General features: G+C 34.4%; 1 long non-coding RNA gene across 1 annotated transcript; it reads right to left on the bottom strand.

The window, feature by feature from the left end:
- Window positions 1-7882: 7882 nt before the first annotated feature.
- LOC107311370 lies at window positions 7883-20366 on the bottom strand. Its single transcript, XR_004306747.1, has 3 exons — window positions 20322-20366; window positions 8640-8804; window positions 7883-8072 (listed from the first exon to the last, which is right to left on the bottom strand). It is a non-coding gene; the product is annotated as an uncharacterized LOC107311370 (long non-coding RNA).
- Window positions 20367-23999: the final 3633 nt, after the last annotated feature.

The following is a 23999-nucleotide window of genomic DNA, read 5'->3' as shown; positions in this document are numbered from 1 at the left end:
CTAATAGGGTGATCTTCATCTCCTATTTGTATATCGAACCACATTTTCTGTAACTGTATTCAGATATCTAAGAAATTAGTGTACGTGTAGTATCTGACTACCAACATAAAAGCACAAATGATGTAACAAAAGAATAGTATTTTATTTTTATCCTAAGCCCTTTTAGTCCCTTTTCAGCAAAAGACAATTGCCAAGAAAAAGATACTGTCCCAACAGGGCTCTTTCAAAACTGGTATTTATTACATTATCCAGTGGTTTTGTGATGGGATTAAATGTCTAGTGAGTACAAGGTCAAGTCTACAGCATAAATGTACTTGTGACCTACTTTGGATTTTATAGTGCTCTGCCAAGCACAGGCAATAATCTAGGTAGCTCACTGCACATTTTCTTTACTTTTCATTATGACTATTTTTGGATTTTCCATACCAAAATCACTGAAAATTCATTAGAAAAATGGAAAGCAAACTGTGGCAGTCTGTTCCTCTCTGTATTTCACAGTATCTTCCTCTAACCACCTGGTCTCCAGTGCTGTGGTGCTAACAAAGGAATCAAGTACTGAGAGTTTGTAGAGCCCAGCTGATTTCACACATTTTATTTTAAATATTTTAACTAACATTTCCTTGTTGAAATGATCAGTTGTCAGTTTGCCTTATTCCTTTAATATCTCACTGTAGAACCTAAATAAAACAACATATGTGCACTCTGTCCTGATCACAGTTTGGGAGAAACCAGCCACAGATTTAAGCAGGGCTTTTGCAGGAACATACTGTACAAAATCTCTGTCTCCCAGATATTGTGAAACTAATCAGAGGCTTAAGTTTCAGTCTTTTTAGATGACTGCCCCTTAGCCAGAGACAATGCTGTGTTTAAATCTTTTCCTCCAGGCAGTAAGGGAATACAGGAATTGTCATTATGCTGACAAATGGCACGCTAGGGGTGTACTACCACATGCAAAGATGGATAAAGTATGATTTATCTGTTGCCAAAATGTTTGTGTCTTTGCAGTACTGAATGTGATAGTAGAACATAGCACTGTTTTGTCTACATTTAAGATAACTGACTCAGATATCCAAGTAAAATTTGTTCAGAAGAAAACAAATCCATTTGAAAGTTATATTGGTTAACTCTATTCTCTGTATTCATGGTTATTCCTTGTTTGGTATTGCACATCTTCCTGTCTCTTCCTAGAGAAAAATGTAGTGACAATATATGTTCCAAAACTACTGGGAGGCCTTGTGCTAATAACTATATGTCTTTTGAGAAAAAAAATACAAAAAAACCCAACAAAACAGCCCACAGACAAACAAACAAACAAAACCTGTGCAAAGCAATATTGCCTTTTCCTGGGCTTAGGGGTGGATGCCTTTCAGCAGGCCTATATGAAAGTGTTGGGAGAACAGTTTGATAATGTTGACTGCTATGACCTTGTGCCAAGAAATACTTTTTGCTTCACTTTTTGAGGATAAAATCTTCCCAAGCTACTATTTACTCTTTGCTTCTTATTCACACCTGTGATATGGAAATCAGATGATTTTTTTTTTAACCTTGAAAGCAATTGTTCCAGCTAGAAAATCTTAGATATAGTTGCTGTACAACAAAATCCAGAAGCATACCTTCTGTATGTATCTGCCTTTTTTTCCTGCTAAACCGACTGCGATTAGTCTCCAAAGGAAAAACCAACTTTATAGATTCTTTACTTATTGAAATTGTTTATAGGATTTTTACTTTTCCTTCAAATATCAGTTGATCTATGTAAATGCAGAAATGAATTGGACAAAATCAAACAGAGATAGTGGTGAATGTGTTGAACAGAAGGAAAAGTCACTAAACGAGTGTTGTTGATAAGAAGAAATATTCTATTTTCTTTTTTTTTTTTTTTTAAAGTAATATATATGCTTGCATCAACTGAAGTAATGGGAAGACAGGGAAGAAGTAGGTGAAAGAAAGTGAATTACTGACTGTGTAAGTTAAATTTAACTGTGATGCATGCCTGAAGGCTTTTGTTGTGTGTTATTAGTATAAAATCCTTAGAAGCAAATCTAGAGTCTTTATAATGGTGTGAAAATACAGATTAGCTTCATAATCCTGTTCACCTGCATTTTGCTTTGCCTTTCAATGAACAGGGATGCAGTCTATACACAAAGGCATCATTCATGCCATCATAGCTGCTGTGTTGTCATTCAGTGCATTTAAAATTTACAGTTCCCATTTTATGGGTTGTCTTGCTGTCTGTGGTCAGGTAACTTACTTCAGTTGAAATTTAAAACAAAGGCTTGTTTAAATACAAGCAATACAAAAGATTCCTAGGAGAAAACATTCCTTCATTTAACTACTGAATGTGGGTGTTTGGTTTTTTTCCCGGTGGGAATGCCTATTGCAGATTTAAAAAGCACAGCTGGGAGATCCAACCTCAGCCTCCAGCCCAGGCTGCCTGAACAGACACTGTATTTGTCAGCTAATGTTATATATGCTAAAGAAGCCAGAGATTTCATGAATTTCTTCTGGAAAGAGCCTGAGGCATCCTCACTTGAGACTACATAGCATATGCTGAGGAGATCAGACAGTTCAGCCAAAGGCAGGCATTATTATACTGGTTGTACAAGTGCTCACATAGGCTTAGTCCCTTTGTGACATACCATCAGAGCAGTATCATCTTATATTGGTTAATATTATCTATCTTTCCAATAGTAGTTCAAAGTAAGTACAGAATAGCACCAAACTGGAATATTCCACTCACTGTCAGTAGCACCTTACATCCAGCTTGCACTCAGAAAAGCAGCCGAACCAAGTATAAAAAAAAAGGAAACTAAGAACCCATATTATCAATGCAGATTATCTGAAATTAGTCTAATACATGTGATATAAAGCTTTCTGTGCTCACACTTAAGCTGTGAGCATCTGATCTTGGCCATATTTGGTCTACTACCAATGAATGAAGAAATCTGTCATCTGTGGATACCTTAACAGAACTAATATCTTCCAAATAAATGTCTGAGCAAAAATAAACGACTAAGGAGAAGGTCTGTTCATTGCACTGCTCCAAAAATAGGTGTACATTAAAATAGAGTCAAATGTTACACAAAGTGCCCTGGCAACAAGAACTAATACTGCTGTGAGTTGTAAGTCCCAGGAATGTAAAGGGAGCTGGGCAAACAAACTGAATTGCTAAGTTATAAACATAGGCCATTGCAGAGAAAGGCAACAATCATAAAGAGACATGCAAAGGAAACCTCAGCATAACATGAATCTTTTGCACTGCCTTCGGGCAAAATATTACAGAGACAATAAGTGCTCTTAGAAAAAGAAAAATTATTTTCTTAGAAAAAGAAAAATTATTTTCTTAGAAAAAGAAAATTGGGAACTTCAGCTGTTTCAACAGGCATTGCATAGTGTGAATAGTTTCCAGAACGTGATGACAGGTAAACATTTTCTAGTGCTGGCAAGAAGAAAAAAGAAGCTTTTGGCATTTTAGTTACTGGGTGCCACTTTTAATGTTGTATTATTGTCAGCTGCCAGTGCAGTAGAAAATTTTACCTCTGGAGATATACTGTGATGAAACATATAGCTCTCTCTACACTTTCATATCTCAATTTCTTTTGTTCCAAAAATAAAAATGAATTTAAGCAGTAATAATATGGAAATATTTATTGACAAATAATGCTGATGAATGAGGATTTTAGATGTTTTTTTTTTCTTTTTATTTTTCTTTTCAGATTGGGAAAAAAACTTTGAAGTGGTTAAGCTGCAATGCAATTACTGCATGGGGTGCTGACAACAAATATGGCAAAGTCAGTTACAGATTTGCTTTGGAGGGAAGATCAGCTACACTGATGCATTTCATGAAAACTAGTTTGTAGTGATGCATAGCCTGCTTCCTAGTGTATTAGACTAAATGTACCGTATACAGAATCACATTGTTACACAAAGATGTTTTATATTCATGCAGAATTAGCAACAGTTAGAGGCATATCTGAACTTTTAGAAATCAGGTAGTTGTAGTCCTAGCTGATGAACTTGAGTAAACTAATATATTGGTTTGGAAATGCCAAACAAAAACTCAGATTTTGGCCCTAAAAAGTCTTAAAAATGGTCTTGCTAGCTGCATAAATATCGACATAGCTACAGGTGTAGATACAGTTTTCTTTAAAACCATGAATCTCTTCATGTCTGATCTCTAGTTTTACTGTTCACAGTGAACAATAAAGTAAAAGAAAACATAGCACAGCAGGTGGAAGATAAAAGCAAACATATGGAAGACAGTGCAGTGGTTGTACATAGCCAACATGACTTCAACAAAGGCAAATCATGTTAAGTTAAACACTGGAATAGTCTTCCCAGGGAGGTGGTTGAGTCACCATCCCTGGATGTGTTTAAGAGCTATTTGGATGTGGTGCTCAGTGTTAGGGTTGTTAGGGTACTATGGTTAGGCTGAGGTTGGACTCTGATGATCTTTGAGTTGGTGATCTTGAAGGTCTTTTCCAACCTGAGTAATTCTATGATTCTATGATTCTATGATTAATCTAGTGACCTTCTCTTACAGAGTGACTATAATAGTGGACAAGAGAGGAGGTACTGATATCTCATACCTGGACCTCCACAGGATTCTTGTCTCTAAATTGAAGAGATATGAGCTTGGTGGATGGATATTTAGATGGATAAGAACTGACTAGGTGGACTTATCCAAAGAATAGCAGTCAACAGTCCAGGTGAAAACCAGTCACAAGTGGTGTCCCTCAAAGGTCCATCTAGATCAATACTAGTACTACTATTGTTTCATCAGTGATACATACAGTGGGATGGGACCCTCAACAAGTTTGTGGATGACATCAAGCTGATTGGTGCAGTTAATATGCTAGAAGGAAGAGATGCCACTCAGAAGGACCTTGGCAAGCTTGAGAATTTGTCCTCTGTGAACCTCCTGAATTTCAACAAGGCCAAATGTAAGGCCTTACACCTGCACATCATCAAGACAATTCCTAATACCAGTATGAATACATAGAGAGCAAATTGGCAGAGAAGGGTGTGGGGATACTAGTAGGAAAATGAGCCAGCAATATGAGGAACTCTCTCAGTTGTAGAAGTGTTTATGGTTATTCACCACAGGGTGGTTGTATACTGAAACAGGCTCCTCAGAGCGTTGATCACAGCACCAAATCCTGTGAATTAGTAGAGGACTGTTAGAGCTAGGGTAGTTTGGTTGGGTTGCAGTAGGATTTGGTGATCTTGAAGGTCTTTTCCAACCTCAGCAATTTTATGAGTCTATGAAGGGAGGCAGTAGCCACTTCTGAAGGGAACATTTTAAAAAACACTTTAAAGTAATTAGCTCTTGACAAATATCAAAATTCAGCCACAAAATAATAAAATAAAATAAAATAAAATAAAAATAACAATAAATAAACAAAAGAGGATGAAATATTTCAAAATAAAAAAACCAGAAAAACACAAACATTCTTCATTTCAAATTATCATTTTATAAGAAGTTTGAAAATCTGCATTATTAATTCTTCCAATTATGAACAGCAAAATCATAGCACTTAATCTGTGTGCAGGACTGTGCTTTGAGTCATTAAATAAGTATGTATCACACCTAACTTTCAAAATAACCTCACAGTCATCTATTCAAACATCAGCCTGCTTGATAGATCAAGTAGGTATGGGTAACAGAGAAGACACATCCACAGTTTAGCAATAGGCAACAGAGGTGCAGCAACTACAGCTTTATTATTTGATAAGCTCATTCCAGCACTTAGTAACCACTATGGAAACTTATGCTGAAAAGCTCCTTTAATTGCTAATAGAATAATAAAGGAGGGCACCTTCCATCAACAGTATGGTCAACATCTTCATCTTAATGAATTGACCATATGGAGCTGTCACCCTGCATTACCATACATAATTGGTTTTAAGGCTAAGAAAGTCTTTTCTGCTCATCTTTAACTTGTTCTGTGTGACAAGTTATGAGTTATGAGTGAGTTACTGCATCCACTTCTGCATTTGTTTTTCAATCACATGTATCAATCTCCAGAGAAGAAAAATCATGAAATTCCTTTGCAAATTTTTACACGGACAGTTTATTTATATCACTAATATATATACATTATTTTTTATTCCTTTCTTGCTCTCCGATATTGTTATGTTTGTTGGAATGAAGAACATGAGAACTGTAAATTCTCTGATTGGGTGCAGTATTCCAGTAAAGCAATGCCAAAAGTTGTGGGATAAAATGGCTTTGCTCCTCCTTATGGCATGATATACCAATGTATCATCCAGTCGATGCCTGAACTCTTTTGAGGACTGTGAAATTAAAGGTAATGTTAATAATATTCAGTACTATCAAATCAACAGTAAGATTATAAAAGAATCTGTAAGAAATTCTTGCAATTGCAAGACTGCGATGCTAATGCAAGTCACTGAACTCTTTGTAGATGATCCAGCAGTAATTCAGCTAATGAGAGTGGAGCAGAAAACAACATTTATAAAACTCTACCAAAAAAATGCATGTATCAATGCCTTTCCAAACAATGTTTTCAAACTCATAAAGGAAAGATATCAAAGTAAACATATGACTATAATTCTTTATAATTCAGTACTGACTAGTATTAATTAAAATAGTCCTTTCAATGATTTATCAGTAAGGCTTGTTATTAAACACTTCATACTTTCCCTTGGGTTCTTTTGTACAGTAATTATCAAACTGAAATGTCTCTTGAATGTTTTACTCACAAATTTCACATACCTGTTTATTAAGAAAACAATAGCTTATTATTAGTCCTTTACTTCCTAACATTCATCATATATTTATTTTCCTTTATATATTCTGTTATTGCTTCCTCTTTGTACCCTTTATCTCTAACAGTTTCCCACACTTCCTGACCATCTGACTGATGTTCAATAGCATCATCTTCTTTTACTTAAGGTATTTTGTTCATTACATAATTTCCTTTCTAAATGTGAAATAATTTTGATTAGTTCTATTTTTGATTCTATGTTATTATTTAAATCAGAGTATTCTTTCTTATCATGTGACAGCAAGCTTGACAACATCAAGTAAAATGCATTAAGGTGATGTCCAAATGTCATTCAGGTCTTGCTAAATTGTTTTCCTACTTCATTTAGCTCAAAATGTTTTTTGGCTTTGTGATAGTATCTCTTAAAATCATTACACAAATATTTTACTTTTATGTATTCTGTTCTGTATACACATTAAAAGTACAATTCACTGGAGCATAGTGACAGATGAGGAGAAGCTGAAGGGAAGAGCCTTCTTGGCATGCAGACAAAAAAGCTTCACAGGGACTTAATAGCAGCTTTCCAGTACCTATGGAGAGGTTAACAAGAAGATTAAGTTAGACTCTTTACTGAGGTATGTGACAGGAGAACAGGAAAAAATGAGATGCCAACTTTGCAGAAGGAAAAAAACCTCAGTGACATTGAGTCTTGGGACAGGCTTCCCATAGAGGCTGAGTAATCCTTGTTAGTTTGTCTGACTGAAGGAAGACCTGTGCGGCCTGATCTGATCAGGGTTGACATTGCTTTGAGCAGAAGGTTGGACTATAGCACAGGTCTTGTTCAGACCAATTTGTTATTGATTCTTTGAAAACATCACTCATACCTCTGACAGTATTTGTTTTTAATTCTGTTTTCAGTTTTATCTTTATGAACATATTATCTTTTATTTTACCTTTATCTGTCAGAATGAGGCTGATGTTAGCATTTCACTGGGTTGGTTGTGATTATGCTTCAGGTTTAGAGTCTTAGAATAAAAAGATGTTTAGAAATTTAGAAGATGTTTTAGAATTAGTCATGCAGAATCTCCAGTTGTTGTCATTCTGAGTGAGATTATCTGCAACAACACAATTTAAATAAATATTTGAACGCTTTTTCAACCTTCCTCTTTGTTCTTTGTTTTGCATAGCAAATACTTAGATATTAAAAAATCACCATTTCATGCTCATAAGATATTTGTCAGGCAATCATTTAAAAAATTAAAAACTGTATACGTTACCAATAGCAAGTCGTGGTAGTGTCACAAGGTGTCATTTTTCAGTTGCAATAATATCTTGTCAGAGGAACTAGGTTAAATAACAGTACTCATTTGGCACAATCTGGTTGGATTCTCAATCTCAAGACAATTATTTAAAACTTATTTCACTTGGATGAAATCTTTAAACTCTGTTCTCTGTGTCCTATCAGCAACAGTCTGACCTGTATTGAATGTTCTCTTGCACAGAAATATTTTCTTGCACTGAACATTATGAATCTATTCTACTGATGGGATGAAGGCACAAACACCCTACATTCATTACACAGAGCTAATAAAGAATTTTATTTTCAACTTGTAGAGGGTAAAGAATGATTAAAGAAGACAAAACAACCTACTTCTTTTCCAAAGAAATCACTTTTGTTTAGATACAGGCATTCCAGTCACAGTCTTCCTTTTATCAATAAGAAAAATGCCTGACCACACAAGCTTTATAACTTAAAAAGATTTAGGGATTACTGTCCCCACACTACTGACTTTTCCAAGTGATGTTAATACTTATATGTTAAAGTGACTTTCAGTATTCATGCTAATGAGGATTCCTTAGTTTCCATGTCAGGATTTGTGAGTTCTTATATTAAACAATCCCATTACATACCTGTAGGCTTGTGAGTCTTCCCATAAAACAAATCACACTGGCAATTCCATCTTGAGGTTTCTATTAAAAGTGGGACAGGCTACAATTTCCCTATTACCATAATCCAGGCAGAACTTGCTGTATGTAGCTGAAGCATCAAACATTTCCTGTTACACAGTCTGCCAGCTGAAATGGAAATATTTAGCATGACTTAGCCCGCAATTTTGTGGGAGTTTGTCCACAATGTACTATTATAGTAGTCATTAATTCCCCAGGATTTGTCTTTGCTATTCAAAACCTACACTACATATATTTTCTGTATGTACCTTGGGAGCAAGTGGAAGGGCATGTTATAAACTATAGCTGAAATGTTGTGTTGCAACAAAAGAAAGAGGCAAGAAAATATGTCCTTTATCAACATGCACAAAAACACACCCTCAGAATTTTCTCAGTGCACCAAAATTACTTGGTTAATATTCCCTTCTGTTTCATTACATAGATTTTTTTTTAGTCATCTTTTTAAATCTTTGTCTCTATTTCATGGAAAAAATGTATAAACCATAGCTTTTGTTTATGGGAAATATGGAGTGCATTGTATTCAGAGTACAGTAGGTATAGTTAGGCACATACGCATTGCTCTCAAATGTTTCAAAACCAAGGAACTGGCTTATTCTTAATCATAAAAAAAGAATAAAAATACTGTATTACCTGATTTGTTTTGGAAGACAATATAATTTGTAGAGCATCAGAACTCTTATTCAGCTAAACTGAAATCCCTGGCCTGCTTATTGATGGATACCTTGGAAGAGGAGGAGAGGAAGAAACAGGGAAGAAATTTCTCCGGACTATCTCAGATAATTTTTTCTCTAAATTCTTTCTCCTGGCCTCTGCTGGGAACAGGAGATTGTGAAATTCTTACATTCTCATCATGTCTTGAGGACTTAATAAGGGAACGCTATCAAAGAAAAAAAGGGGTTAGGAAACAGACTGCGTACTAGTTGGAGGTTTTTTTACCTATCAGGTGAAATTGTTATGCCAAGACAAAAAAGGAAAGGGCTCAGTAAATCTGAGACAGTTGCTAAATAACTAATTTATTGTAGACATAGTATACATTTTCCATACATAATAAAATGATAAAAATGAAAGTTTTATATAATTTCAGCCTTCTATAAAGACAGGCTTCTAAATTATTTTGTTTTACAAGTAGCCTTTCTCTACAAACAGTGTGGACTAGCAGGGAGAGGTTGATGCATTTCATATTCCAGGTTAGGTACCTGGATTTCTGTATGAAGATACATTTACAGACAAATTGAAAATTAAGAGGCATAAAAACATGATTGTTAATTTATCAAATGTCTTCAGTTGTAAATGGAAAATAAACTTAATATTTATTGGATGATCAAAAAATTTCAACCCCCAAAATTTTAAGCAAATTTTGACTCCTAAAGTTCTTCTCAGTTTAAATTGTATAACAAGGATTCAAAAGTATCAGCCTTTTTAGTGGTCAGCTATGTGACAATCTGTATTTCAATTTGTGTACTTTCAATTACAGTACACTTCTTGATAGACAGGCAACACCCCTTATACTAGAAAGCTGCTCAAAGTAGCAAGTCCACACTTACAGATGAATTGTTAATTATTTTCACTTTTCTGATGTGGAATAAACATACATGCTCTTTTCACCACAAATTTTAATTAATCCAAATCAGATCTCATATATGAGCTGTCAGAGGAAATGCCCAACCCATTTGTGAGAGTATAGTTACCTAATGTAATATGAAGAAGCCTCTACTTGCTATTATTTTGTTTAACCATCATAGGTGTTTAATTACATTCTTTTGATGTCAGTAAAATAATTTAGCTTCCCCTGCAGACATTGAAAGGCATCTAAGTATTTTCTCATGCCCCAATCTGAGCTTTAAGCATAAGTACTCACGCAATTCATAGAAATCTTTTTTAAAATTTCAGAATAATTATTGTGCTCAAATAAAAATTTGGCCATTGCCTTTTGGTTTTAAAGTATAGTCAACAATAACCATAACAAAGTTTCTGTTTCCATAACAACGCTATAGCTGGAGATATATTTGGAAGATATTCTGATGGAGTAATTTCAAATAATTAAATTCCTTTACATAAAATTTTGTTATATATCTAAGTAGTAGAAATCAGATAATTTATAATTATATGTGAAATTTATACTGGGGTCATTATATTTGATAGTGTTTAAGACAAAGTATTTACTTGATCTCCATGATGTTTCTAGTGTCCAATTTGCAATTAAATTCTTCCTAGGTCATAATTTTTTAGCCAAGTTCACAAAAGAGAGCTTAAAGTGATATACTCAAGAGCAAAAAACTATTTACTGATTTATCATTATCTGTTACTTAGACATCTTCTGAACACTGTCATATCATACTTTTATATCCTTTGCTAGAAAAGTATTTTATGGAAAGGTGTGTTACTAAATAAAGGCAAATATTCCATTTTGTATGCTTGCTTCAAAATTGATACAATATAAAATATTTTAGGGTCATTGCATCATGTTTCTGTCACTGTTACAACAGAATGTGCACACACTGTTCTTTGTCAACTGTAATTGTAATATGATTATGTAATTATGTAATATGTAATAATAAAACTGTAATATGAAACTTCCAGTACTGTTTTTATCTATTCACATTAATGAAATGCAGAAAATGATACATTACTCACTATCCTACTACTAACTTATTTTTTTCTACTTCTTAAAATATCTAAGCCTTGGAAAGTTTAATTTTTGCTTAAGATCACCCACACATAATTCCAAAAAATGCATTTTTGCATAAACCTAGGCCTGGAATTCCTTTCCATTAACTGCAGAAACATAGCTTTCTCATTTTGAGTAGGTTTTAAGCAATGATATCACGTGAGATTTATTCCATTGCAGCACTACCATCTTTATTCTGAGAAAACATTGACATTGGAACTAAGTTTATCTGCAAAAGCAATATTAAAACTTTGTAATTTTAATTTTTGTTGCTTATTCAGTGTAGAATTATTGTGAAATGTTAAATGAAGGTATATACTGTATATATACCATTAAACAACATTAAAGGAATATTAACTTGTGGTTATGTGTTTGCTGTAGACAGAATAAGATTTTAAATTCTGTCTAGTGCTATGTTTGCCCTTCTGGATATGTACATTTTGTTGTAATCACCACAATTGTTTTCTTGTTTCTAAATATAATCTATTCTACTATTAATTATTTCTAGTGTTCAGAAAAATATTTTCTAATAAAGAAAAGTATGATTTTTTCTCATTTTGTATGCTATTATTTCCTGTAATGATATTCATGTAGTTCTTGTGCCTTAAACATTCAGATAAAACAATTCATTCTGATTACTGCTTTTGTATAGATTTACAAAATATCCTGTACCTTTTCTCAGAAGAAATGTATGATTAGAAATTAAAATTTAGTGCGAGCTATGTAATGTATATAATATTATTTTTCTCTTCAATTATTGTTATTCGGTTCACTGGAACTAGGACTCAGCGCTAATGCATAAAGATGAATGACACATGTTGTAATTATAACTAGAATTAAAGATCTTTTACCTTAATATAAAAATAGTATGCACTTATCTGAAGCCCCAAGTACCCTAAGTGTTGATAACACAGTATGTACCTTAACATCAATATTAAAGCAACTCTTAACTCATCATCAGACATCAGCAGACTCCTTTGCAACCTCTATTCTTTGTGGGATACAACTTTTCCAACATATTTCTGCCTTCTCAGAAGGCATATTGTGCAACATGAAACTGAAGATTATTGCACTCAAGCAGTTTCAGAGTCAGGTGCTGCTGGAAGTAATGTTTGCAGTTCTAAAGCTTTTATGGAGAATACATCTGATTGAATGTCTATGTATGGTGAAAAGGGAAAAATGAAGGAGCAAGGGAGAGGAAAGGGCAAAGATATCAGTCTCAGGTTCTCTTGAAACTGACAGCTTCCCTTTTTAGAGAAGCTAATGACATCTGTGGTAAACTGACATTGAATAATAAAACATTTTGTATACTCATGATTTATAACATCTTAAACAGCTTCTGGAATCAAGCAAGCAGCCTGTGAAGACTTTAGAAGATGAAATGCTGCCTGTCTCCCACTGCTCAATGGCTCACTAAACTGATTGCTACATTCATTACCAGTTTCAGTCTCCAACTGTCTACATCAGTTTGAGGCAATAGCCTAATTTCAAAATAGAAAAAGAACAGAAAGCAGTAGCAGGACCTGGCATACATAAAACAGCAGCTTACTATTTAAAGTCATATCATGAAAAGCTTATTGGGTAAGTGATATAGGAGGAACACCAGACAGAAGTTAGGAAGTTTAAAATATGTCTTAAGTTCACATTCTCACAGAGTTTAGCAAGCAATGGCAGACTTCTATTCTTTGTTATCTTTCGCGTTTTTTTTTTTTTTTTTTTTTTTTTTTTTTTTTTTTTTTTTTCCTGCATCTGTTTCTTTCACTGTCAAAATCTCAGTCATGGTGTAAGTTTCACACAAATCACTACCTGCCATACCTCTAGTTCACATAGATAATGAATGCAGTCCTTCATTGCAAAGCTGGGACCCTAGGATAGGACTACACATGATCGTCTTTCTGGTGCAGCCATTTCATCTGACTCCCAATAACCTGCTAACAAAGGGAATATATGATGAAGAGAAATACAGGAATTGATGCCTGAAACCATTCTTGGGATGGTCTATCAGTTCAAATTTCATCTAAGGGCAAAAATGAAGATTTGTTCTGTTTGCTTTCATTATACTCTTCAGCTGAACCATGCAGCTTGTGACCAGACAAGCAGCAGATTTCATAAAAAAACAGAGTGAAAATGTGATCATTACTCATCACTGTGAGGAAAATATCTGTTATCCTTTATGTCTACACAAATTGAAAATAATTTTTTAATTACTAAACAAGTAAATAACTCTTCTAAATACAAATCAGACCACAGGTGTAGGATTGTGTCTGAATGATGATGAATCAATGCCAGCTAGAAAGCTACAGTAAAACAGTTAGCAGCCCAGCCCCAGTTTCTGTTTATAGTTGACAAGCTAATAACAGGACCTAACACATTCTTAATAAATATCAGGGCTCTTCTTAAAATAATTTGTTATTTTACAGTACTGCCACAGGTGAAATAATAAAATGCTCTTGAACAAAACCCTGATGAATGTTTCAGCAGGCTGACTGGAAAAAATATATATATATTTTAAAGAGTATTATTAGCTTAATAAAAGGCAACACGCCAGCATACTTGATTTCTAAAGTATCATGAAGTCAATTTAAATATTTATACAACATGGCATCACTGGACTTGTTAATATTCTTGGCATAGTCATTGAGTATATGTAGTAATTACCTTGCATTTTCAAAATTTATTTCCTCATTCATATTCATAGATGTACAACTGGTATTCTATTGCCAGGTACATATCTTCTTAAGAAAAAATATAGTCACCTAGATGAGATCTAGGTGAACCATGGATTTTAGAGCCTGGTTCAGAAGCCATTTTGGCTTGACATCATTCTGTATGGACTCAAGTATATAAAAACAAGATTCAGGATTTTAACCATATGTCTATATTCCCAGCAGGGCTTATATCCACTTACAGTTCACATCCTTATACAGAATAGTTACTAGCAGAGATTTCATGCCTTCTTACAAGACAAAAGTCAGATAGTATACATAACATTAACACAGCACCCCAGCATCTACTTGTCTGTGTTGCATATATGAGCTTAAAATTACAAAGCGGTTGGTTCTGTGGCTCGATAATTGTAAAAAAAAAATAAAAAATAAAAAATAAAAAATCTTTCTCCCACTCCCAAAGTACTTATGAATTAAAGAAACAAAAAATAACCTGAACATTTGAACTAGCATATCAAGCATTACTCATGAAGATTTTTTTTCTTTTTTTCTCTGTGTAAATCTTTCATGGGGAGAAAAATAATGTGGCTAAAGCTCATTTGGATGATACAGGCGTCACTGCTCTACCTGGAAACACAAAAGTCTACAGGGCTAAATGGGATTCAGCACAGAGTACTCAAATAACTCTCTGATGTCATGGTGTGACCTCTCTCAATTGTTTTTCAATGGTCTTAAAATGGTCAGTCGACAAGAAGCTAGCAAATGTCCAAATTTTCTAGTAGGGCAAGAAAGAAAACCCTGATAATTACAGGTCTGTCAGTCCTTTTGTCATTTTGGTGCCTGGTGACATCAGCGAGAAGACTATGCTGGGAGTTATTGAAGAGTATTTGAAAGTCAGTGAAGTCACAGATCATAGCTAACCTGGATATATGAGGTAAAAGCCCTGTTTTTAAAAAATGAATTATCTTTATGACAAGATTACTCACCCAGCTAACCAGTGGAACCCAGCTGGTGAAAACAGTTAGTTAGGATTTCAGCAAAAAATTCTGATACCAGTTCTCATAGTATCTTTCTGGATATGATGTCCAGCTTATAGCTAGACAAAAACATAATCCAATGGGTGAACAATTGGCTGATGATTCAGGCTCAAAAGGCTTTATAGTAAATGGGGTTATGCTAGCCCCGCAGCAAGTCACTAGTGAGGTTCCATAGGGCTCCCTTGTAAGGCCAGTTCTCTTTAATGTTTTCATCAATGACTTGGATATAGGACTAGAAGGTACATTATGTTGGCAGATTACACTAAACTAGGAGGGGCTCTTGACTTCTTTGAAGGTAGTGAAGTCTTACAGAGAGATGCTGACTAATTAGATGGCAGGGAAATCATCAAAATGCAAATGTAGCAAGATGTAACAAATGTAACAAAAATGTAACAAGAACCAAGTACCAGATTTTGCAGCTGGTATGGGACAACTCTGAATATATTTAGAGTCTGGAGGATGAGAGGATGGACAGCTGCCCTGCAGAAAGGGACCTAGGGTCCCTTTGTTGTTGGTAAGTGGCACACAATTCAGCAGTGTGCCCAGGCAGCCAAAAGGGACAATAGCACCTTGGATTGCACAAGGATCAGCACTTCCAGAAGGCATTGTCCCACTCTGCTCTGTGCTAGTGCAGTCTCAAATCAATAACTGTGAGCTGTTAAGGGCACCACAATGTAAGAAGGACATAAAAGTATTAAATGGTATCCAAAGGAGAGCAACAAAGATGGTTAGTGTTCTAGAGGAGACGATGTTTTAAGGAGCAGCTGAGCTCGCTTGGTTTCTGCAGCTCCTTGTGAGGGGAGCAGAGGGGCAATGCTGAGCTCTGTTCTCTGCTGGCAGTAACAGGGCCCAAGGGAAGGGCATAGAACACTGTCAGAGAAGGGTCACATGAGGTTAGGAAAAGGTTCTTCACTAGAGGATGCTGGGCATGGAACAGGCTCCTGAGCGCAGTGCTCATGGCATTGAGATGCTGGAGTAGAAGAAGCATTTAGACAACATTCCGAGAAATATGCTTCAACTTTTAGTTAGCACTGTGTGGAGTCAATCATTCTTGCAGGTTCCTTTCAAATCATGATGCTTTGTGATTCCATGATTAAGAAGCAGAGCATTAAGAAAAATTTCCTTTACACATACCTGATAACATAATGATATGCTAATTAAATCTGAATATACCATATTTGCTCAGTTAAAATTAATAACATTCATTTTCTTGGAGCAAATGTCTCATCAAAATCTAAATCATCCATTTATAAAAGATTTATTTCTGATTCAATTTCTGAACTCATGCTAATACTCTAATGCTTATTATCTGAAAAATACTATTACTGTTGTAAAAATACTAAGATAATGGAATGCTAAACTAAAAAGACTAAAATTAATTTAAAATACATTAGCATAGTCAATCAGGTTACGTTATTTCACCAAGGACTCTTCATATCTTCTTCTGTTTACCTCCTCTACAATTCAATTTTATTTACACTTGTTACTTACATTTGCATTTAAAAATACATAATTAAATCATATATCACATATTAGAGCATCAGCTTTTAGGGAGTCAGTAATGGGAGTACTAGCTGTCTTGACAGCCTTATCCCATAGTTGTCCACACCCTACGGTTGAAGTTGGATACCTTTCTACAATTACCTTCGCTTATATATCACCAAGTTACATTCATCAGTCAGACACAGTAACCCACTTTCATAAATCCTTTCATCTGAGTTGAAAAAATCCAGTTTTCACAGTTCTGTTCTTAACAAGACCACTGCGGCCTATGAATATTTAAGATACATAGTTTATCACTATTGTTAACCATTGTACTTGGTCTTCTTCTCTGATAGCTAAACCCATTAAAGGAGAAAACAGTGATGAAGCTTTTAGGTTATGTAATTAAAGGTTGTTCTTCATTCACACCAAGAAGTTCAGAGGAACACTGCTAGGTGGGGGAACTAAAATATGCTAATTCTAGGTACACCACAGCAGATGAGCTCATCTCCTCAAAGATCCATGTATACAAGCAGAGAGTAGCACAGTGGCAGGAAGGGAAACACAAATTATGGATGCAGAGAAGTGGACATCATGTCTGGATCCCTCCAAAGCTGTTCAATGGAATGTCTTTGTGCCTTCCTGACAGCAGCCGAAGATAATGGAGTAAGTGAAAACAAGCACCAGCCCCTAGGATGGCATCAGCCTATGGTGTAGAGTCTGGAGCAAGTGTGAGATTGTAAGTGGGTGTGTGAGCACTACCAAAGATTAGGCCTGCAAGTGTGAGAAGTGGCCTAGGAGGAAGGGTGAGTGTCTCCAAGGGAAAGACTGCAGGAGTATGTGGCTACAGGTTGGACCAGGGGACTCCTAGGGATCTGTCAGAGGGACTATGAGGTCTGGGGGCAATATCGGTTGGTTTTGTGTGGATCTCTACCAGCAACTGCATAGGGGCTACAGACTCATAGACTTGAACATCTAGCAACTGGGGGAGTTAGGATCCATGAGTAGTTACTGAGAAGACTGACTGTTGGAGTCACCCAGTTTCTCACAGAAGTCCCATGAATGGATCTCCATCCTGGAGACATTCCAGGGGAAGGAGCTGGACAATGCCACTGGTGCAGTTTGCATTCATATGAGTGCTAAGACTGTCTGTATGAGTGTATCCAGTTGTGTGCACATGTGTATTTGTGGTGTTGTATATGTGAGCTTTCAAGTATGTCTACTGTGAATACATGCTCATGCTCTCAAGCTGGGTAGACCTGAGATCATGCAACTGTGTATAAATCTGTTCAGAATCAGTGTATGGCAAAAGATACTACAAACTGTAGAAAAAAACCCACAAACTATTAGAATGATCTCTTTGACAGAGATTTTTTTTTGCATTTAAATACAATAAAACCAGAAAAAAAAAAAATATCAGAATAGCAAGGATGTAATTATAAAATCTTTCAAGATCAAACAAAAATTATTCCCATACACTGGTTATTTTCTTTTCCCACAGTCTAGGATAGCTTATAATGGTTTGGTGTGGATTGCAGAAAGTGATATATACACATGATACAACTCAGAGCTGTGCTAAATTTATTCTGTTATAATTACAAAAAGAAAAACAGCAAGAATACACACAAAAGCAACCTCATTTTCTCATCTTGCTGCCTTTTGGCAAGTAAAATGAAAGTATGTTAGATTTGGGAACTTTCAGGAGGATTTGTTGAAGAAATTAGAGTATCCTTTGATTTCAGTTTGGTTAACAAAAAGGGAAATAGATTTTTATTCAATTCAGTGAAATTATTTGATTCATAAAGTCATCTATACTGAATTTGTTCTCAGTATAGTAAAGAATATGTAAAGAAGGTTTGGTTATCAAGACCATGTGTCTACTTCACTGAATCAGTGCTGCCCAAAGGCATAACAACTCAGTGGCTGTGGTGACACAGCCAAGTTATCTTTAACTGCATTGATTAGTGCCATCTGCATTACTTTGACTATTGCAGACTGTTGATGTAGCCAAAGTTTGAAGATTTTGATGTTAGTTCTTACACAGACCTTCACAAGCAGAAGTGGTTTTTTTTTCTTATGTGACTCTAATCAAATTAATATCTTCTTCTTAGGTTTTTTGTTTTTGTTTTTTTTGTTTTTCCTATCTGTTCTATGAAGCTTCAGATGTTCAAAGCAAATAGAGTCTATAAACTCAACCCTTTCATTTTTGTTTTGCTTACGGCCTATTTAAACAAAAGTATCAGAAAAAAAAAAAAATCTGTGTAAAAGTTTTTTGTGCTTCTACTCCTTTATTTAAGGCTTGCAAAGCTCCCAGTTACCTTCTCTGATACAGACAAATATCTAACAAAAGCCAAGGAATTTAACTTGAAAATAGATTTGAAGGAGGAAAAAGAAAGACTTTCCTTCAAGTAGATTAACCATAAAACTAACCACAAAAACAAGTTAAAAAAAATAAAAATAAAACCTTCCCTTGATTAAAACATAATAAAAACCACAAAGAAATTCTACTTCAAATAAATGTCTAAATTAAGTTTCTTGACTATGAGGCTGGCTTGGTATATCATTACCCCGCTTCTTAAGTACTTATTTTTAAAATGATGTGGGATTTCTTCCTAAGTTTTGGAATCAAGAACCATGTCCCACTAGCATTAAGTGCCTATCTATGTGTGAAATTTACAGTAAGACCTTTTGCTGCTGCTTTAGCACAAAAATTTTAATTCTTTCCACCTTGGATACTGAGAATAGATTGTTCTCTCTTTTCTGAAATAACACGCTATTGTCATTGTCATTACTGTGGCCTATGTAAAGACATGAACAGCAAATTTTGCTTTGGCTGTAATCATGCCACAAATAGCAAAATGAAGAGTTCTTGATTTTGTTTAATTTTTTCCACCTTTTGGAAATGTAGGAAATTTACCCTGAGTTTTTAACGTGTGACAGTAATGGAAAAATGTTGAGAACAATTTCATGACTTGATGGATTTTTGGAGGGAAGAAATTATAAGCATCCTTGTTTAAAACCTAGTAAATGGGAGAAAAACTGTGGTATTGACTGACTGGAAGTGGCAGCTGATTTTTTGCTATGAATGAAAACTGAGAAATAGAATAAAATCAGCTACTGCTTTTCAAAGTGAAAACAAATAACTTGTTTTGGTGAACAAGGGAAGAATTCATGCCAAGCTACAAAGCAATGTGCGACATGGGCAGGAGCATAGTCTTTGTAGCTGGATTCAATAGCTGCAAGCAATATTTATACTAGCATACAGATTTGTTTTGTCAATGTCAGAAAAAAAGCTGCTATAATAAATCAAATGTTAAATGATAACATTTTTTGACTGCGAAGTAGGAAAAGTATTACATGAAAAAAAAATAAAAAATCAACTCTTCAGTGGTATAAGGGAATAAATTTTCCCTTTGTTCATTCACACACTTGGCAACAAAAAATTCCTCAGCATCTCAGAGTGAAATTCCTAAAAGCCATCTGCAAAATACTCTGCATACTTTTCAATTTGGAAGTTTCTCAATTTCATTCAAATAACTACAAAACATACTTAACAAAAGCATTTTTAAAAAAGATATTTATGATTCTTCTCTATTGAATACAGAACCCCAGAACAAATATTTGTAGAGAAATTTGTGGAAAAGGAAGATGAGAAGTTAAAAGGTCTTCCTGCCTCATCTGTTTCTTTGCCACTTACTTGTGACTCAAATATGACTAATAACTTTTGCTAAACTGAGGAGTGAGTGGTAATATTTTCCCATGTAGCAGTTACCTGAGCATTAGCAGAATCTCTTCTTAACCTCACCAGATGCATATCTTCCAAGCTGGAAGGATATGCTTGTCCGGCTCTTTGATTAAAAGTAATTAGCCCCAGACTTCCTGAATGAGAACACATCCTGTGGAAACAGAGGGTGTGCCTATAGCATCACTTATTTATTTAACCTTTTTATTTTCTGAAAGTTCACTTGCAGAAAGTTTCTGAGAGGGTTGCTTTTTTTTTTTTTTTTTTTCCTTTCTTCTTCTAAAATTATTTGAAAAACACCAATTGTCTTTCAAAATCAGAATCCCTGTGATAAATGGGCACATGTTCCAATATGATGACAGTATCCTACTCTTCATATTTCTTCTCAGTTAATATATCTTTTTCGTTAGATACCATTTTAGAAATTGGGTTTTATTAAGCAAAAGATGTTATAGACTCAAATATTTGCCTTAATTAAAGATGTAAAACTTTATGTCTACTTTCACTGAAAATTGTGGTTTTCTTGTGGTGGGTCACAAATAATTCAAATGAAATTATTGTTTTATTTCTTTATTTCTGAATCAAGTTTAAAAAGTTACTGGTTAGTACAAATATGAGAAAAAATATGCATGATCTAAGAAATAAACTGATAAAGCAATGTTGTTTGTGCATTATTGGAAGGGAGTTTGGGGAAGATATGTCTTACTATAAATTTCTTCCTATACGTTATACTTTATTTGAAGTGAGGATATTTTCTGTGTTGCAAGCCAATTTGTGTTTAATGTCTCCAGACAATGCACAAGGAAAGTTAATCATTCCAGACTGGTGTCTGTAGAAAGTACTCTCAACAAGGAGAGGCTTTCAGAAAACCTGAAGTGAAAGCTTTCCTTTTCTATATGATAATTCATACTGGAATCTACCTATCTAATTAGGGTGAGAGAATAAGAATTAAATCAGAAGTAAATGAACCTTGTACACTAAGCCAGGCTGACTTGAACTGCCAGATCCCTGCAGCAGATCTTGCACTTCCATGTTATAATGCTGGCATTCATAAGCTATCCAATTACTCAGCAAATACAAACACAGCTTGAACAGCCTTGAGTAATCTAAGGTCCGTGTGATCATGTGAAAAAGGCAGTGAGCTTTAGTTATAAACTCTATCTTGCTATGGGGCTGATCAAGTTTGCCACTGTGGTGTGTTATGGAGACTCTTGTCTTTACTTCATTTGGAACATGAGCACAGTGAGTTAGCGTCTCTTGAAGCAGATGATATACGCCAAGTATGTCCTTCAGGAACTCTGGAAACCACCATGCTTGGCAGAGAGTTCCCTGAGGTAGGTTTCTGGTGTTCCAGGTTTTTTAGTGCCTGAGGGAGATTTCTAGAGTGTTAGGCATAGTCTTCTCTACAAATTAAATTTTAAAATTTTTAGTTCTTTTAGAAGAGTGTCTACGAGTAATCCTACATATATCATGAAGCTCATACAGAAAAAAAATACTAGTTGGCCACTTTTAATGAAATAAGCCATCCTATACAATGAAGGAGGCAGGAAAATATGTGGAGAAAAAAAGCCATTTAAACTTCAAATTAAAGACCATCTCATGTGTTTCATATTCATAGGGTAGTTAGGGAAGATAAATTAAGTTTGGATTAGCTTTCTTGATCTGATATTTCCTGATTTCTCAGTATAATAGGTGAGATTTTAGAAGAAAATTTAAGGAACAGGAAAAGAAATTTTAGCTGAGAAACAAAACAAAACAACACCAGAAGGAACAAATAATAAGCAGAGTTATTTTAAGTAGAAAATGGTAAAGAGAAGAAAGTAACAAAAGTTGATTAAAGAACAAATGTAGAAAGGTACAAATCCATTTCAGTTGATAGTCAAGTAGCCAAAACCATACTTTATATACATAAATTTAAACTATGTTTTGGATTTACATGCTTTATTATTTCCATACATATAAGAAGAAATTTGTAATGATGACATTGACCTATAAAAATGTTTTTGTAGCAAGACAATCATAACAAAACCTAGGGGTAAGTCTATTTTTATAAACACAGATTTATAATAAAAATCTAACATTTTAATCTAGAAGAATATATATTAAAATCAGTATGAAATAAAGAAATCTTAGTGATCAACTTTACATGTACTTTCTGAGCTTTTTTTTTTTTTTTTTTTTTTGCTGACTGAAATTGTATGTGCAAACAATCTTGCAGGTTTCCTCTAGTACTGCAGACGGGAAACATCCTCACACATTTGATGTGCTTCCACAAGTATAAAACTGAAAACTCAGTATTCAACAGTGTAACTCGCTATATTTTGTCCTAAAATTATAGACTAGCACATTAGCAATCTGTAAAATTACAATGCCATCTCATTCTGAATGCACAGCCATTCACACACAAATACTTTGCAATATCTGCCTACCAAATAAAATAAAATAAAATAAAATAAAAAAATTAAAGGATTTAAAGTTTTGATTTCTAATGTTTACTATTTTATTATTTTGGTTTTTTGTAAAATCATACAAGGATTTTAGAAAGGTTGAAATCTACAAGATACTTGTGCACTGATACCTTCTTCTGAACAAATAGTAATGATGGCTAAAATCCTTGGTAATTCAATCAGTAATTCAGGTAACTTTTTATGTTCAACAACCAATTTCAGCTGCCTGCAGTAGATTCGAAGATATTAAATTCATAGGCAAGTGCATTCAGTAGTACTTTAAAAATGAGAACTGTGTATTTGTAGAGATTTTTATAGAGAATATCATGAATGATCTGTATCTGTTATTAGAAGATAAGCATCTGTACATAATTAAACTATAAAAACCTTTGATCTTCTTCATGTTGCTTCAGATCTTAGTCCAGAAACTTGCTCTAAATGTGTGAAGTGGTTAATTTCTTGCAGAATATCTTTTAAACATCATGCCATCATCTATTCAATATAAGTTCCAAAAGTGATTTACTGAAAATACTTAATGTAATTAATGGTGAGAATCAAATCATTCAAAAATGATAACAACTCTTTCATATATGCCTCTGTAGGATTTTTTTTTTTTTTTTTTGACAAATTTACAATATCACACAGGACATAGAGAAATAGACAGAAGTTACAGTCTATAAAATGGAATTAACATCTACTATAAATTTTCATAATAAAATGAAGGAGAAAATTTTATGGAAATGTGCAAAGCTTAGCTGCATTGTAGCAAATTTAGTGGCTAACAAAACAAAACATTTTCAGATCATCAAGAAGTGGCCTTCTGAAATATTTGGAGAGACTTTCTGACCCTTTCCAGGACTTTGCTAAAAAAAAAAGAAGAAATGCTATATTACATTTCCAAAATGAAATACTACGAAAGGCAAATGGTCATTCTAAATGGACCTGTAGGTTTATTTGTCCAATTTGACTGATGTAAATATATTATTAGATAAATTCAGATAAACACTTCTCAGTGAATTCACTTACAATATGCTATCTGTATTATTTGTAGACAGAAGGCAGTATAATGCTGTTGATTTTTGATAGTTTTCCAGCAATGCTGTAAAAAATGTTGAGGTAGTGATTAGAACAGTACTGAAGCAAAATAACTGTATTTTCCAGAAATTCATGCTAATATTGCAATATAAGAAGTGGCTCTTGTTCTTTTCTAATTCTGTGTTTCAAAACTTGCACTATGTTTATGAAATATTTATTTAAGCTG

This window comes from Coturnix japonica, chromosome 1 (genome assembly GCF_001577835.2).
Source record: "Coturnix japonica isolate 7356 chromosome 1, Coturnix japonica 2.1, whole genome shotgun sequence".
Lineage (NCBI taxonomy): Eukaryota > Metazoa > Chordata > Aves > Galliformes > Phasianidae > Coturnix > Coturnix japonica.
This window is presented reverse-complemented; position numbering and strand designations above follow the sequence as displayed.